Source organism: Oryx dammah, unplaced genomic scaffold (genome assembly GCF_014754425.2).
Source record: "Oryx dammah isolate SB20612 unplaced genomic scaffold, SCBI_Odam_1.1 HiC_scaffold_2, whole genome shotgun sequence".
In the NCBI taxonomy this organism is placed as follows: Eukaryota; Metazoa; Chordata; class Mammalia; order Artiodactyla; family Bovidae; genus Oryx; species Oryx dammah.
In genome coordinates, this window is record NW_024070186.1 from 57955509 (window position 1) to 57962851 (window position 7343).

Below are 7343 nucleotides of genomic sequence, written 5' to 3' on the forward strand. Positions count from 1 at the left end.
TGTTTCAGATAGAGGGACTGCCATGCATAAAAGGTTTTGGGGACTAGAGAACAAACAGGCTGTGTTTAGAGTCATGGAGATTAGAATCTAAGGTGGAACAAAGCTTGAGACATGACCATTGCCTATCAAAGAGACATTGTATGCTGCGCTGAGCAGTTGGAATCTTATCCTGAAGGAAAGAGTCTTTGAAGATATTGTCAGTGGAGTCTTGAGAATAGCTGTGGTTCAGAGAGATCACTCTGGCAGTTGTTTGAAGAAGCTCTCCCTGGTGGTGATAAGAAATGATCAGATTCTGAACTAAGGTGAAAAAGTAGTTGAATTGATGAACTTGCTGATTGTTGGATGTGGGAGGCAAGGGAGTGGGTGGGAAATAGGATGACTGTGTGGATCATGATAAACTGTGGAAAATTCTGGAAGAGATGGGAATACCAGACCACCTGACCTGCCTCTTGAGAAATCTGTATGCAGGTCAGGAAGCAACAGTTAGAACTGGACATAGAACAACAGACTGGTTCCAGATAGGAAAAGGAGTACATCAAGGCTGTATATTGTCACTCTGCTTATTTAACTTCTATGCAGAGTACATCATGAGAAACCCTGGACTGGAAGAAACACAAGCTGGAATCAAGATTGCTGGGAGAAATATCAATAACCTCAGATATGCAGATGACACCACCCTTATGGCAGAAAGTGAAGAGGAGCTAAAAAGCCTCTTGATGAAGGTGAAAGAGGAGAGTGAAAAAGTTGGCTTAAAGCTCAACATTCAGAAAACTAAGATCATGGCATTCGGTCACATCACTTCATGGGAACTAGATGGGGAAACAGTGGAAACAGTGTCAGACTTTATTTTTTGGGCTCCAAAATCACTGCAGATGGTGACTGCAGCCATGAAATTAAAAGACACTTACTCCTTGGAAGAAAGATTATGACCAACCTAGATAGCATATTCAAAAGCAGAGACATTACTTTGCCGACTAAGGTCTGTCTAGTCAAGGCTATGGTTTTTCCAGTGGTTGTGTATAGATGTGAGAGTTGGACTGTGAAGAAGGCTGAGCACTGAAGAATTGATGCATTTGAACTGTGGTATTGGAGAAGACTCTCGAGAGTCCCTTGGACTGCAAGGAGATCCAACCAGTCCATTCTGAAGGAGATCAACCCTGGGATTTCTTTGGAAGGAATGATGCTAAAGCTGAAACTCCAGTACTTTGGCCACCTCATGTGAAGAGTTGACTCATTGGAAAAGACTCTGATGCTGGGAGGGATTGAGGGCAGGAGGAGAAGGGGACGACCGAGGATAAGATGGCTGGATGGCATCACTGACTCGATGGACGTGAGTCTAAGTGAACTCTGGGAGATGGTGATGGACAGGGAGGCCTGGCGTGCGGCAATTCATGGGGTCGCAAAGAGTCGGACACGACTGAGTGACTGAACTGAACTGAACATCATCTCCAGGCTAAGTGATTTGGTACATTCTGCAAGGGAAGAATTCGCAGAATGGAGCAGATTGAGAGGACAGGTTGAAGGTGATGAGTTTGTTTAGAATGTGCTCAGCTGGTAGCTGGATGTGTACTGTCTTGAGATGAGAGGAAGCTGTGGACGAGAACACTGGGAATACCAGCATGAAACCAGGGAGCAGAGTAGAGTCACTCAGGAAATATCTGTGAATTCAGAGGGGTCGTTGAGGAACACCATCATTGAAAGAATCAGCAAAGAATAAGGGTGTATTCTCTACTGCCTGGGTCCAAATCTTAGTTCCACCAGTTACCAGAGAAAGTTACCTAATCTATGTCCTTTAGTTTCCTCATCCATAATGTGGAGATGACACATATTTTGGTTATGGGTAGTTGTGAATCATAAAGTGAATTTATATATTAAAATACATGTAGTACGATGAGCTTGTAGTTTAAAAAAATGATAGATGTAGCTTTACTCTATAATGATTAAGAGAAATTTGGTCAAAAATAACCCAACAACAACGAATAAGTGAAGAAGACAGAATAGGTACTGTCAAAAGGATAGAGAAGGACATCCATGGGTGGGGGACTCATAAAAATTAAGGTGGGCCAGAAAGATGAGGTGAGAAGGAAGATGAGCTTCCCAGGTGGCACTGGTGGTAAAGAACTGCCTACAAATGCAGGAGACACAAGAGATGTGGTTCGATATCTGGGTTGGGAATATTCCTTGGAGGAGGGCATGGCAACCCACTCCAGTATTTTTGCCTGGAGGATCCCATGGACAGAGGAGCCTGGAGGGCTGTAGCCCATGGGGTCACAAACTGAACATGGACATGACTGAAGTGACTTAGCATGCACACAGAAGGAAGATGAGTTGTATTAATGTTACAGGAAAGACAAGCCACATAAGAGCTAGGAAGTGTCCTTTGTGTTTTGTTCCAAGAGTTTACTGGTGGCTTTGGTGGGTTGGGGCCCAGTTCCTGATCCTGGTCTGAGGAATGAACAGAGGGTGAGAGTGGAGTGAACAAGTGGAGACCATTTTTCCAAGGGGCTTGATTGAAGCTAAAGAGTTAGGTTGGTGGTCAGGGGGAAAAGGAGAGTTGAGTGAATATTTGTGGTGTTTTAAAGCAAGGTTGAAGATGTTAGTTGCTCAGTAATGTCCAACTCTTTGCAACCCAATAGACTGTAACCCAACAAGCTCTTCTGTCCATGGAAGTCTCCAGACAAGAATATTTGACTGGATAGCCATTCCCTTCTGCAGGGGATCTTCCCAACCCAGGGATCGAATCAGGTCTCCTGAATTGCAGGCAGATTCTTTACCATTTGAACCATCAGGGAAGCATGGGTGAATCTGAAGCATTTTATATTTGTTAAGAAAGAACTAGGACAGGGGAGAGGATGGAGTATTGGATTAAAGTAACCCCTCATTAATTCATCAGATTTCCCTCAGTATTTTCTGTGTCTGGCATGGGCCATAAGCTGAGTATTCTCTCAAGAAAGTATGGTCTGAAGCTGTGGATGAGGGGAGAGGCCAGAATTCTAACATCCTTGTGTTTGGGCTGACAATGAAGTACTGCATTGAGAGGGACTCTGCTTCTTCATGGCTGAGGCCCTCTCCTGAGAGTATTTGTCTGGGTTAGGGGTGCTGGAATCACTGGGTGAATGGTAAGGCATGGTGTTGGCTTCAAGTATATAAGATCATCTCAGTAGTTTCCTCAGCAGGTCAGACTACCAGGCAGGGAAACTCCTGAGATGGGGGAAATCCCCTCTCCAAGCTTGGCTACTCTGCAGTCATGCTGACTACACCGTTCATTGGAATACCTCATTTTTCAAAGGCACAGCAGGGTATTGGAATGAATATGCATGTAGATAACAGAAAAGGTATTAGGCTCAATCATTCATTCAAAACTGTATGGAGCACCTCCTGTGTGTCAGATGATATTCGATGGGCTAGAATTACAATGGGGTCAGGAGAGCTGGAGTGCCTGCCCCACAAAAGCTTGAATTCCAGTGAAGGAGACCAGCAATGAAATAATGATCAGGCTTCTCCAGGGAGAGCAGAGGCCCATTGTTCTGTGCAGAGAGGTCAGGGCATCTTCCCGAGGAAGGGCTGGCAAGACTCAGCTGGAAGATAGGTTGGGATTAGCCAGGTAAAGGAACAAGAGGAGAGCTTTCTAAGTAGAGGAACCAGCATGCGTGGAGATGGTGGATTTATGAAAGAGTCTGGTACTTCCTAAAATGCATGAGAAGTTTGCTTAGGCTAGAATATGCTCTCCCTCCAACAAGTTAAGTGATATTGGGCAACAATGACACCGATCTTGTATCTCCTGCTCTCTAAAGGTGTAAATGGGAGAAGGATGCTCCAGGAGGCTGCCGTTCTCAAAAAGTACTGAGATTCCCTAGTGGCTCAGATGGTAAAGAATCTGCTTGCAGTGTGAGAAACCTGGGTCTGGAAGATTCCCTGGAGGAGCGCATGACAACCCACTTCAGTATTCTTGCCTGGAAAATTCAATGGACAGAGGAGTCTGTTGGGCTACAGTCCATGGGGTTGCCAAGAGATGGACACGACTGAGAGACTAACACTTTCACTTACAGAGATAAAACAAGATTTGTGGGAAAGGCCCCAGAGGACCATGTGTAGGATGGACTAGAGCACAAGGAAGGCAAGGGGGAAACCAGAGTTAGGGTGGTCTGTTGGGAAGTTACCTGTTGATGAGACTACTGGGCTGGATATGTAAGTGGAGAAAGGAGTGGACTGGAAGAAGAAATCAGTTTGCTAAAGAACAGGAGGTGCTGGGATGAGCAGTTCCTTGGATATTACTGGAGGGAGGCTCATTTGAGAAGGGTCATGGTGTTGCAGTGGACATGAACTGCATTTTCAAAGGGATAAATTTTAGAGGACCGAGCAGGGGACAGAATCTGGGAAATCAATGAAGTGACACAAAAGGGTACACCATGGAATGAACTCAATTTGTGTCAAGGAATTTTAGAAGGGAGTGTTTTAAAAGAATTAGATTGAATTTCAACATTCCTTTGATGAATGCTCTTTTAAACCTAGTGAATTGGAGGACATTTTAAGCTTAACATTAAAGAACTCCCAAGTGGTGTTTGCAGCCGGCAGAAGCAAGCCCAACAGACAAGTCCTAGATGCTGCTCTAGCAACTTTAGACCTGGTTTTGTCTGTTTCATTTTTATCGCCAGTTGGTGACTACTAGCTAAAATTTTCAGTAGTCTGCTTTGGGGCGGGGGGTGGGGGCGGTAACATAGCAGGAGACACTCATATTCCTTAGTAGAGTTGTTCCTGAGCAAATCCAGAGACACTGGAATTTTGTGTGAAGGTTTTCTAGCAATTATTTGCAGTGACGTGTGTGGAAATAGAGCTCTGTTGATGTGCTTTTAAATTCTGAAAGAGATGAAGGATACTGTGAAAATGCACTACGCTGCGTTTGTTAGGAAATAGGATTGCCCGGAGCAGCATGGGCAAGTCTGGTCCAAGTTCACCGGGGATCCGCCGGGTGCTGACAAGGAGGCGGGCGCACGCGGGTCGATAGGCAATCACCGAGCCGCGGGGAGGCTCCCTGGCGGCCAGCCAGGCGGCAGCGCTCCGCGACGCGCGCTCCTTGGAATTCAGAGATCTCCTTAGCGTGCGGATAGACTTCTGCCTGCTTTAGCATTAACACTGAAGAGGGAAGAAACGTGAGACCTTTAAAACCATGCCATCTTGGGTTGCTATGATTTGGCTCTGGTTTCATTTTTCTCAGTAGTCAAAGAATGTTGTTTCCAGCCAGGAAAGCCTTCCTACGTGTCCTTCAGAAGACTGATTTATGGTTTCTATGGGAACTGGTTAATCAAAATTTGAAAATTAGTATATTTTAGGTCCCTGGACACTGCAACACTGTGTGTGTGTGTATGTGTGTGTGTGCGTGTCCCCACGCCCAGGCGTGGGCTTCTTCCGTTTGGAGAAGGAAGGAGTAGGTTCTTTTACATCTGTCATTATTAAGTGATGTGCACCTTTGTTGAGGTGAATTGTGAAGTGTGTCCTGTAACATTTCATTCACTCATTCATTCACATTTACTGTTTGTCTCCACTATATCATTCCCATAGGGTCAAAGAAACTAAAATGCAGAGATGGGGGAAATTACTTTGATGTGATTATAACTCTATTCAGAGTAAAAAATGAAACATATATATGAGTATATACATACACATACAACATGCTTTGGGGACTTTTGATGATTTGATTAGATCTGATTTTACTTTCCTCCCCTCTAGAATATTATATGCTGGTATATGAGATTTGGGGGTTGGGGGGAATACCAACTTCCCTGAGGTTCTCTTAAAAGCAGTTCAAGACCTCTTTTGCTTCCATAATTCAATCAGTGGTCACCTTTCCTAGGATGAGGACATTTTGGATTTGTTTACTGCTCTTCCTGCCCTTACTATCAAGGGACATTGTGTCCAGCAGCCTTAGGGAACTCTGGGCTTCCATTTCTTTGATTGGGAGTAAATGGCAACCCACTCCAGTACTCTTGCCTGGAGAATCCCATGGACGGAGGAGCCTGGTGGGCTACAGTCCACGGGGTCGCACCGAGTCGGACAGGACTGAGTGACTTCACCTCACCTCCTCCTTCCAGTTGTCCCTTTACTCCTCAAGGCCTTGTATCGCTTCTTCTGTCACCCTTGATCTTGGTTTCCATTTGAACAGGAGTATCTTCTTACATCCTTTCCTAGGGATGTGGGGTCACCAAACTCTAATGAATACATGCTCCAATTTACAGTATCTTTTATGCTTTTAGACTGTGGTCATAGGGTCATTTCTTTGTAGTGATTGCTGTGTTTTGCCTTAGGTCTTGGCCAATAGTCATCCTTGATTCTTCAGAAGTTGGCACCTACACTTTAATTTTTAGAACCTTGAATAACTCATATTTCATTAAATTATTTGTCTTACAAAGTATTTAGACATTAGTTTTTGACTCCTGTCTCGCACCCCATATGCAAACCCATGAACTTTACCTTCCAAATAGATCTCCTGTTTTTCAGATGACAAAGCTCAGCTTCAGTATGGTAACATAGATTTCCCAAGGCTGTACAACCTGAAGGTTAGAAGTTAAGACTGGCTCTGTCTAGTCTTTTTCTTTTTCTCCTAAAACCATCCTCCTTCAGTGTTTTAAAACTCTCCAAGCTGTTTCTATGCTGTTCCCCAGAGAGTGAGTTCTGATGTTAGTCTGCTCAGAGAACATTATGGGGTGAGATGGAAGTGTCACTTTATAGCATTGCAGAAGCATCTCAATATGGAACTTGCCTGTTCTGATCTGTTCATTTTTCTCCTGATGTATAATTACAGAAAGTTCAAAAACAAAACCGAACTACAGGGTATAGGGATATATAATAAGCTGATAAAACTAAAAAGATATACAAGGAGTAATTAGCATAAAGTCAGGAAAACTGTTACTCTAGAGAGAGGGGAAGGGCTTATTAAATGTAACAGGAGGGGGTGGTTCTAGGGTGATACCAGTGACCTGGGTGGTGAGTACACAGGCTTGGTTTAGAATGGTCCCTTAGGCTCTGCATGTACTTTGCCCTCACTTGTCTCTCTGTGCATAATTGTTTATCACAAAATAACATATCACTCTGTATTTTATACCTCTACCTTTGAGAAGAAATGAAATGAGGGAGGGATATAGGTATGAGGTTTGATTGTGTGAGAAAAGGTGGTGCTTTAAAATCTGAGGTCAAAATTTAAAACCTGTGAAGAGAGAGAAAGGGAGAAAAAAGTGGCTGTGTTTAGTCTGGAAGCCCAAGCTACAGATGTCACTTTGCCTCCTTTGGTGGAGGAGTGTTTAATATTGCTGTTTAGTCACTAACTTGTGTTGGGCTCTTTGTGACCC